Genomic DNA, 11,824 nt, shown 5'->3' with positions numbered 1-11,824 from the left:
TGGCGATCAGTTGATGTGCAGAGAGAGCTTTGACTGGTTCTGTAGGTCAAAGGTCAAGGTTACAAATTGAGCTAAAATTTCAGATCATATTTTTGTTCTGAGTATAGATAAATAACCATGCAAGATATAAATGTATATATATTTTGCATGGGCCAGAGGCCTTAAAGCGAATAAAACTTTGTCATTGTCATTGACTTCAAACTTGTCATGTAGGTAGGTGTCAGTGAAACAGTATGCAGCGCAGATTAACAGAATCTGCAGTTGAAGGTCAAGGTCACAACTTGAGGTCAAAAGTCAAATCGGACTGTCATATTTTTGTCTGGACTGTAACTTTTTAACAATTATTTGGCATGTATATAGGTAGTGATGAGATGATGTACAGAGAACAGGAATGTGGTCTGTAGGTTTAAGGTCAAGGTAACAATTTGAGCTCAAAGGTCAAATCTGTCTGTCATATTTAGTGTCCGGAGAATACTTGTCAACCATTCAAGGTATTGACTTCAAACTTGGGATTTAAATAGGTGGTGATGTGACGATGTGCAAGAGTGTATGAACCACTGGTATAGAAGCACATAGTAAATAAACCGAAATGGCCATTGCCAAATAAACTTAAATGTTCGGGCTACCAGATTAAAATTTTGGTAGCCCAATGGGCTACCAATAAATTTGCAGATTTCTGAAACCCTGAACCAGGTTGGTTTGTCAAAGGTTAAGGTCAAATTTGCCCATTATATTTTGTGTCCAGAGCATTTATATCTTAAAAATATTAAAGGTATTGACTTGACCCCACACATGTCCCACCATAAATGATTCGTATTCACTGCTGCTGAAATTATTACCAATTTTGACTGTTGTTTGTATCATAAAACCTCTTACAGACTTCGAGTTAATTGAGTACTTACTAGTCCCTCCCCTACCAGTGGAACACTGGAGGGGACTATTAGAATGCTCTCCGTCCGTGTGCAAACCTGAATCCTACAATTACTCAAAAACTATTCAAGCTAGGTTCATAAAACTTGGTATGTGTTTAGATGGCAATATGTAGATAATGCACATGACTTATGCTTGTTGTTCAAAGGTCAAGGTCACTATTGAAGGTAAAGTAAAAATTCTTTTTGCTCTGTAATTTTTATATGCATTGATGGATTATCTTAATACTGCACACAAATGTTTCCTATGATGAGACAATGTGTCGTGTACATGATCTATGCTTGTAGGTCAAGGTCACTATTGAAAATTAAGTAAAAATAGGTTTCCTTTCTTAGCTCCTTAATGCCTTGAAGCATTTTTAGTCTTAACACTGTTGCCAGCAAACACAAGGGACAAACACTAACAAAGTTTTGTACCAGTAGGGAATTCTGCATTGCCACTGCAATGCTCAGTGACTTGTTTAGTCATCGAAAGTTGTTTATGGTGTTTGATGTGTTCGATCAAGCAGAGTGTTTTAGATAACAATTCAGCCTAAATGAACCAATATATTATGTTGGTGTACAGGTCTGGCATTTGTCAATATTTTCTTGCCTGCCTAGAGGGGAAAGTATACATTTGTCTGAGCACGCGCCAGGGATAAATATTCCTGTCTTTCCCTAGGGAAAAGCCTTGTCTAAAGTAGCGTGCACTTAGGTGACGTCACATACTTAATGCTAGTATTATATATTTCTGACGTGATAACCTATATAAATATTGCCAGGAAATACCCAGATCTATTTGCCTCCATGATCTTTTTTTAATGTGATAGGCAAGAAAAATAATCTAACATGTCTGCCTGTGTAAGACAGCTATTTTCCCAACTCTCTGGACACCTTGGATAAAAAAACCCTTGGTACACTCGGTTTTCCGTTCCACACTGTCTCTCGGGAAGGGGAAAACCGGTCTTACACAGGCAGGCAGATTTAAAGTTACATTAAATTTATGTTGGCGTTCCTGGGACAAGGTTACAGTATAACTTTAATGCGAACTTGATTTTTCATCTATAGTTACGGGTCAGTGAGGTGAACTGTGTCTACTTTGAGGATGTTTGAGGCAAAGGGCCAAAGCAGCGTCTTGGGGTATTCATTCCCTTAAGTAATAGCTTCAGTTTTCACTAACTGAAATTGTATGCACTTCTGATTTGTTTAAAGTTTACAATCTGATATAAAGGAACAAGATTAGTTCAATACAAGTCATTTTTAATGATTTCAGCTTCAACAGCATGACCACGGTTATGCTGGAACTAGAAAAAGCATTGTACAAAATACCAAAAAGTTTGGCTGTACCTCAGTCATTAAATGTAGGAAGATTGTGAAGTTTCCAGATTATAAGGTAATTATGTATGAAACTAAAAGTTCCTTATTCTTTAATGATGTGAAGCATTTACTATGCAGCACATTTGTTGGATTGGTTGAGGATATATTAAATCTTACCTTTGCCAGTCTCTCTGGCCAAGTTCGAAACTGGGTCATGTGAGGTTATAAATTAGATCACCCACTCAAATGAAAGGACAAGCTTGTTAACACTGTAGAGGCCACGTTTATGACCCTATCTTCATGGCACTTGGTCAGAATGTTTATCTTGATAATTCCGAGGCCAAGTTTAACGGGTGAGTAATACATCATCATGACTCTCCTGTTTTCATTATTGAACAGGTTTATAGTTAATAAGCAGCATTGAGGTTTAAAGTCATTTTTAACAAGATATTTGTTATTTGCAGTGAACGACCAGACCATGTAAGGCTTCATGGCTTCATCAAATATCCCATAGAATAGGCACAACAGCAGAAAAAGATGTATGGAAATGGAGTTGGGGAGTTTGAAGAATCTGTAACTATATAATAACTTTTAACTGTTGTAAATAAAATAATGTTCATAGAAGAAAAATTTGGTTTGTAACTGAAAGGCTGTTTGATGCTAATTCATCCATGTAAACAATATAGTGCTTTCTGTTTTTTTTACAAGGGAATCTGAACTATTGCATTTAAAAAAATGTTTAATCCCGCAGAATTTTATTTAAAACAATCTCGAAATCCTTAACATTAAGGACGTCATAAATACTAATGATTAACCAGTGACCCAATGGTTGATACGATCCCAGTCAGTAATATTTCATTTGTATCATACAGAACAGTTTCACAGTCGAGTTATACCATTGTATTGAACTTTCTTTCTACATTAATTTATATTTAAATCACTGGTCTTTCTCTTTTTAGGCTTTTGAGTGGTGTCAGCAAAAACTGGGATTCATGGTTTTGTACAATTTACACCAAAGGTAAGATGTTTTAGTTTCAAAGAAAATGTTTGCAATATAAGCAGCTTTATTCTGCACTCATGTCTGCCCTTATTTTCAAAGGTTTCTCTTAATAGAAGCATTGCATTAAGTCTTATACTTTAATTGGCAAAATAAATACTGTTTTTATGTTTCAAGGAAAGATCTTTCCAGTTTGACACAAAATTGCATACTGAAATTCTCTTCGCCTTCTAAAAACAATTTTTATAAGCCCGTCTCTGAAACACCCTTGGCGGGCGGGCTGGCTTTCGGCGTCCAAAAGCATGTCTGCTCTCTAAGTCACAGTTTTCATCCGATCTTTACCAAACTTAGTGACAGTGTTTGTGGGCATAATATCTCGTCCAAGTTCGATAACCAGCAAAATCGCTTTTGGCACTCTGAGTTATTGCCCTTGAATTACTCAAAATCTGCAAATTTAGCCTTGTCCACTGTCAAACTGTTTTCATCCGATCTTCACCAAACTTGGTGACAATGTTTGTTGGTATAATACATGGTATATCAGCCAAGTTCTATAACAAGCAAAATCCCCTCAGGCACTCTTGGAGATATGGCTCTTGAATTACTTGAAAAATTGCGAGTTTTAGCCTTGTCTGCTCTCTAAGTCAAACACTTTTCATTCCATCTTCCACAAACTTGCACATAATGTTTGTTGGCATAATATCTTAGCCATGTTCGATAACCAGCCAAATTGCCCTAGACACTCTTGGATTATGGGCCTTGAATTACTTGAAATCTGCGAATTTAGCCTTGTTGGCTCTCAAACAGTTTTCATCCGATCTTCACCAAACTTGCTGACAATGTTTGTGGACATAATATCTTGGCCAAGTTCGATAACCAGCAAAACCCCCCAAGGCACTCCTGGATTATGGCCCTTGAATTAGGCCAGATTCGATGATGGGCGTATTGTGACAGTCTGCTACTTTTGTTAAAAAGAACCCCAGCTACATCAGCCGAAGTTCAGACGATGCCATTAATTCAAGACTTTACAGCATTTTTGTAGAGTTTGGGAAAGAATCAAACTACAATTTCTTTGTTTTATATCAATAGAAACGAGGGAGGGATGCCTGATTCACCATTGATCATATACAGTTGTGTTACTAGTTACACATAAGGTTTTCTTGTGCATGTTTCTGTTAAGTCTCAATCCAAACTTGATCAGAAGCATCCTTGTTTTCTTTTTGATTTGATCAAATGCTTCCAATAAATTGTACAATGGGTTTCACAAAACAGTAAGAAACCAGGTCAAAAGTTCATGGTTCTCATCATGTGATAATTTTAGGCTCATTTTTGGCCGTTTTGCTGAATAGTAAAATGTGATTGAAACAAAATGATTCCAGATCTAATTGAATTAACAGTCAATATTTCAGAAGTCTGTAATTTTTGTGGTCAGTAACTTATTTTCTTTGACATCTGTTTTTAGCTCACCAGAGCACAAAGTGCTCAGGGTGAGCTATTGTGATCGCTCACCGTCCGGCGTCCGTCCGTCCGTCGTCCGTCCACACTTTCCTTTAAACAACATCTCCTCCTAAACCAACAGGCCAATTTTGATGAAACTTCACAGGGATGTTCCTTGGATGGTCTTCTCTAAAAATTGTTCAAAGAATTGAATTCCATGCAGAACTCTGGTTGCCATGGCAACCGAAAGGAAAAACTTTAAAAATCTTCTTCTCAAAAACCAGAAGCCCTAGAGCTTAGATATTTGGTGTGAAGCATTGCCTAGTAGACCTCTACCAAGTTTGTTCAAATCATGACCCCGGGGTCAAAATTGACCCCGCCCCAGGGGTCACTTGATTTTACATAGAAAAATCTTAAAAAATCTTCTTCTCAAAAACCAGAAGCCCTAGACCTTAGATATTTGACATGTAGCATTGCCTAGTGGACCTCTACTAAAATTGTTCAAATCATGACCCCGGGGTCAAAATTGACCCCGCCCCAGGGGTCACTTGATTTTACATAGGAAAATCTTCAAAAAATTTCTAAAAATAAAGCAGAAGGCCTAGGTCTTAGATATTTCACATGTAGCATTGCCTAGTGGACCTCTACAAAATTTGTTCAGATCAGACCCCCGGGGTCAAAATTGACCCCGCCCCAGGGGTCACTTGATTTTACATAGGAAAATCTTAAAAAATCTTCTTCTCAAAAAGCAGAAGCCCAAGAGCTTAGATATTTGACATGTAGCATTGCCTAGTGGACCTCTACTAAAGTTGTTCAAATCATGACCCCCGGGGTCAAAATTGACCCCGCCCTAGGGGTCGCTTGATTTACATATGAAAATCTTCAAAAATTTTCTTAAAATAAACCAGAAGGCCTAGAGCTTAGATATTTCACATGTAGCATTGCCTAGTGGACCTCTACAACATTTATTCAAATCATGACCCCAGGGTCAAAATTGACCCCGCCCCAGGGGTCACTTGATTTTACATAGGAAAATCTTCAAAAAATTTCTAAAAATAAACCAAAAGGCCTAGGTCTTAGATATTTGACATGTAGCATTGCCTAGTGGACCTCTACAAAATTTCTTCAAATCATGACCCCCAGGGTCAAATTGGCCCCGCCCCATGGGGTTACTTGATTGTACATAACAAAATCTTCAATATTTTCTAAAAATAAACCAGAAGGCCTAGAGCTTAGATATTCGACATGTAGCATTGCCTAGTGGACCTCTACAAAATTTGTTCAAATCTTGACCCCCCAGGGTCAAATTGACCCAGCCCCAGGGTTTACTTTATTGTACATTGGGAAATCTTCATAAATTTGCTTAAAATAAACCAGAAGGCCTAGATCTTAGATATTCGATGTGTAATATTGCCTAGTCGACTTCTACAAACTTTATTCAAATCATGACCCCCGGGGTAAAATTGGCCCCGCCCCAGGGGTTACTTGATTGTACATTGGAAAATTTTCCAAAAAATTTCTGAAAATCATCAGTTTGACATTTGAAACATATTACTCTGGTGAGCGATCCAGGGTCATCATGACCCTCTTGTTCCTTTTTCCATCAGTAGCATTAACAATTATTTATTGATGTAGTTATATAGTCTGTTTTGAAAACTAAAATGTTTTTAGATATTTCAGTACTATATTTCATGTAGTCTTGTTATTTTCAGACTAACAATTGAATACCTTTACGGTGTTCTTTTTAAAGAAGCAATGGTGCAAGAAACTTACCATATGAGGAAGCAGATGAGCAATGATGTTTGACTGAGTTTGACAGGAATAAGAAACCACAAAAATGAACTTATAGTTAAAACCCTAGATTTTTTTGGCCAAGGAATGTCTTAAGCAGAGTACGGGCTGTTGTTACCCTGTAAAAAAAATGGATGTTTATGTCTTGTGAGTCTTTGTTACGACTGATGACACATTCAATTACATGATTGTGTTTACCAGCTTTGACATTGGAATTTGTTGCAAATTACCTATTTCAGTGTAACTAAGCAAGAAATAGGTAATTAGGTAAATGTGGAATATATCTTAACACATATTAAATTTTCTGACTTCTTAATGAGACCATCTTCACTATCCTTTATATTATTTAGTAAGCATTTGTGTAACAGTATAAAATTTAGTAGATATATGTTTGTATTAAGTTGTGGAAAATTTTATAACAAATGTGAATCTGCACATTTGAAAAATTCTTATTAAAATGTAATAGAGGTAAAACTGCCAGTTTAATGAATCCAAATTTAAATGAGGTTTTGTAATATCATGTACTCTTAAATGTTCCAAAATACTGTTCATGCTTTAAGTTTGATAATTTTATATGCTACTTTGATATTGAAATATGCTACATAAACACAGAAGATTGACTGTATTTCAGTATGTGTAATTTTATTACAATAAATTAAACATTCTCCTGTTTTATTATATTGTTTTTGTATGCACACCAAGAAGTTCCCTGGTAAAATAATTTGAAGATGTGAAAACAGCATAGTAAATATTTGGATACTTCTTTTGCTTTTCTGTACAAATAGTCTATGTAACGATTAGACATGTACGGTACATTAAAATCGAAGTATGTCTGTAAGATAAATGTTCGTCCACCAACATCAGTAACATAATTCTTAGCTACCTCCAGATTCATGCATGTATATATAACAAACTTCAAATGTTAGGATTTCAGTGTAGGACAGGACAAATATGAAGACACCCTTCTGTTAGGATTAATATGAAAAACAGGTTACTGGTAAATTACCTACCTATTGCCCAAAACCACGAAATTTCATGCCCATGAAATTAAATAATTTTACAGTATCATGGTAGCTATTCCTCTATTAAGACTGAGTAATGGGTGGTATACCAGTATATTACAGTGTACTGAGTCAGCTACTGATATACAAGTGACTTATCTGGTTGCTCCCATAATATAAAGACTGTGTACTTACCTGCCTACAGCCATATTACAGACAGGGTACTTGCCCAGCTACGGCCAAATTATAGACTGGGTATTTACCTGGTTGCTGCCAGAAAAGATACTCAGCCGGCTATTGCCCAGCTACTGCAATACTACAGGAAGGGTACGTAGCCAGCTACAGCCATAGTGCAGAAAGGGTACTTACCTGGCTACTGCCATACTATAGACAGGGTACTTACCTGGCTACTGTCGTACTATAGACAGGATACTTACCTGGCTACTGCAGTATTATAGACAGGGTACTTGCCCGGCTACTGCCATACTTTAGATAGGGTACTTACCTGGCTACTGCCATACAATAGACAGGGTACTTACCTGGCTACTGTCGTACTATAGACAGGGTACTTACCCGGCTACTGCCATACTACAGACAGGGTACTTACCCGGCTACTGTCATACTATAGACAGGGTACTTACCTGGCTACTGCCATACTATAGACAGGGTACTTACCTGGCTACTGCCATACTATAGACAGGGTACTTACCTGGCTACTGCCATACTATAGACAGGGTACTTACCTGGCTACTGCCATACTATAGACAGGGTACTTACCCGGCTACTGCCATACTATAGACAGGGTACTTACCTGGCTACTGCCATACTATAGATAGGGTACTTACCCTTCTACTGCCATATTACAGACTGGGTACTTACCCGGCTACTGCCATACTACAGACAGGGTAGATACCCGGCTACTGCCATACTATAGACAGGGTACTTACCTGGCTACTGCCATACTATAGATAGGGTACTTACCCGGCTACTGTCATACTACAGACAGGGTACTTACCCGGCTACTGCCATACTACAGACAGGGTACTTACCTGGCTACTGTCATACTACAGACAGGGTACTTACCCGGCTACTGTCGTACTACAGACAGGGTACTTACCTGGCTACTGTCATACTACAGACAGGGTACTTACCTGGCTACTGTCATACTACAGACAGGGTACTTACCTGGCTACTGTCATACTACAGACAGGGTACTTACCCGGCTACTGTCATACTACAGACAGGGTACTTACCCGACTACTGTCATACTACAGACAGGGTACTTACCCGGCTACTGTCATACTACAGATAGGCTACTTACCTGGCTACTGCCATACTATAGACAGGCTACTTACCTGGCTACTGTCATACTATAGACAGGCTACTTACCTGGCTACTGTCATACTATAGACAGGGCACTTACCTAGCTACTGTGATACTATAGACAGGGTACTGACCTGGCTACTGCAATATTATAGACAGGGTACTTACCCAACTACTGTCATAGACAGGGTACTTAGCCGGCTACTGCCGTACTGCAGACAGGGTACTTACCCTGCTACTGTCATACTATAGACAGGGTACTTACCTGGTTACTGCCATATTAAAGACAGGGTACTTATCTGTCTACTGCCATACTACAGAGAGGGTACTTACCTGGCAACTTCCATATTATAGACAGGGTAAGTACCTCGCTACTGCCATATTATAGACAGGATACTTACCTGGCCACTGTCATATTATAGACAGGGTTGGGATGACTTATATTTCAATTTTAAAGTAAAATTTTACACTATAAAATGTATGCTCAATGGATCTTAGTGATGATGTGTGCAGCCCTGAATACGCCCTTGTCATCTTTAAACTACTTTTTTTTAACAGCAAACACTTTACTTTCGTATAATTGCTTAAATGTGATTTTGTAACGAGATATTACATGTATAATTGCGGCAGTGGCTACGATTACGGTACCGTAATCCTAGCCTCCAATTCTAGGATTAAGGAAGTTCCGTATTCCTAGACAATCCTATGAGGATAGGCTAGGATTACGGAAGCATGTAACAGGCATCAAGTATATGTTAGAACATGCATAAATGATGTTGTAAACTTACTTATTTCACTTTAAACAGCGATTTTTCATGCCTGTCGTACATACGGGTGTTGATTTCGCCCGATTCTATTTGCACGGAAATCTAAAGTGACAGGCAAAATCAAATCATAAAATTTAAAGTATGAAATATTTTTCGGCGACGCCGTCTAAATTCGTTTTCGTTAACTATGCCACGTGACTTCAGTTTGCAAATCAAACTACTTGATAACGCATTATAGATAATTTATCAAAATGGAAGATTTATGCAACACTCTGCCTGATTGGACGAGAGTGTCAATTTCTTTCACTCTGTTGATTGTGCTACGCTGAGTGAAATGTAGACAAAGCGTTTATCCTAAACGAGGCTGTTCACAGTTTTAAAGCTAACTTTGGCTCAGTGTGTTTAGTAAGAATATTGATATGTCTCAAAATGATAAGTAAGTTTAATAAATATGATAAAAACCTGTTCAAATACCAACATATATCAAATTAAAGAAAGAGAGGAATGCGGTCTGCGTATCACATGAATAAGGGTGTGATAAGAGATTTTTATGTATGTAAGTGCTTTTTAAAAGAGTTTCCTTGTTACAGTTGTCGTCTGTATATGAAAAGGTTTCTTGCTTTTGTGACTTATTCAGATTGCATATGAAGATGAATACTTGTTTGCTTTTATAAATTTGTTATAAATTATTTAACTGATTTATTATATATGAATATTTTTCTTTAGTATGGTATGCAAATATTGAACTCAGTTGAAATCTGTTTTATTATATATATGCTATATAATAACTGAATCTCATTACACTGATAAGAAGGTACAGCTTATCTATGTGATATGACTACGGTCAAACTTTGCTTATGAAACAGAAATATTGAAATAATTACAACTGTATGTTTTGCTTGACCTTCACTTTTTTATAGGTGTGACGTCATTGTCCAAAGATTCATGAATAGCGAATATGCATTTGTTAAAGCGGGATCAGTTGGCCTGTTTTAGAAATAAATAAAAATAATAAATAAAGAAATCCTTTAATTGATTTTTTCTCATGTATTCTAATCAAATTTGATTTGTAGCATCTTTATTAGGCCCGCAGCCAACTTTGTTCAGCTGGGACATTTGACCCCTTTTAGGGGCTGCTAGAGCTAAAACTAGAAATGCCTTTATACAGCGTCTCATGAACAGCTTGGTGGATCTTTGTCATACTTGGTCTGGAGCATCATTATAAGGTCCTCTTCCAAATTTATTTATGTACGAACTTGGGCCCTATTAGGGACCACTATAGCTAAAAGTAGATATGCCTTTCTTCGCATTAACCACTAAAATGTAATGGATTTTTATCAAACTCGATGTGTAACAATATCGTAAGGTCTCCTGCTATTTTGTTACAAATGGGGATAGGGACCAATATAGCTAAAAATATAAACACGTTTAATGACCTCTTCTCATGAACCGCTTCATGAATCTTCATCAAACTACTGCTGTAACTATTCGTCTAAGGATAAACGAAACAAAATTGCAACTCTACGAAACCTTGCAATTTGAAAAATGTTAGATGAAAAATGAATGTTAGATGAAAAAATCATAAACTTCTTTCCTTATTACAATTCGCCGACCATCATTTTTAAAGATATTTCTTGTTTTAAAATCCTTTTGATCTATCATTAAGAATATAATCCACGTTTGTCTGTCAATTAAAAAAAAACCCCAAAAAACATTTAGTATGGTTTTGGAAAGAAAAACTTACAAATACGGGTGTTGATTTCGCCTTTTTCTCGTGGAAAACTCGAGTGACAAACAAACTAATCTCATAAGATTTCAAGTATAGAATATTTTATTTTTAAAAATCGCTATTTTCAGTGAAATATGTAAGTTTAAAAAATCATTTATGCATGTCCTTACTTATTTCCGTAATCCTAGCCTATCCTCGTAGGGTTGTCTAGGAATACGGAACTTCCGTAATCCTAGAACCGGAGGCTAGGATTACGGTACCGTAATCGTAGCCACTGCCATAATAAATATATATGCTCGTCAAAGATTTACTGATTTAGTGGTTTGAAACCCTTCACCTGACTCTTTACACACTGAACAGTTTTGCTATGTCGTTTTTTAACTGCATATTTTTAAACAGCAAAACACTTAACTTTCACATAATTACTTAGCTATGTTTTTGTAACGAGATAGTGTAAATATGAGTTTAATGTAAAGCTCGTCAAAGATTTACTGATTTAGCTGTTTGAAACCCTTTACCTGACTCCGCCCACCTCATTAATATTCCTAGCTACGATA

The 11,824-nt window shown here is 37.0% G+C and overlaps 1 long non-coding RNA gene across 1 annotated transcript; it reads left to right on the top strand.

The window, feature by feature from the left end:
- The first annotated feature begins 2,142 nt into the window (after positions 1 to 2,142).
- LOC128555727 (uncharacterized) lies at positions 2,143 to 7,115 on the top strand. Its single transcript, XR_008370299.1, has 4 exons — positions 2,143 to 2,301; positions 2,690 to 2,798; positions 3,185 to 3,243; positions 6,369 to 7,115. It is a non-coding gene; the product is annotated as an uncharacterized LOC128555727 (long non-coding RNA).
- Positions 7,116 to 11,824: the final 4,709 nt, after the last annotated feature.

This window comes from Mercenaria mercenaria, chromosome 3 (assembly GCF_021730395.1).
Source record: "Mercenaria mercenaria strain notata chromosome 3, MADL_Memer_1, whole genome shotgun sequence".
Lineage (NCBI taxonomy): Eukaryota > Metazoa > Mollusca > Bivalvia > Venerida > Veneridae > Mercenaria > Mercenaria mercenaria.
Note: the sequence above shows the minus strand (reverse complement) of the source record. Positions and strands in the feature narration are given on the sequence as shown.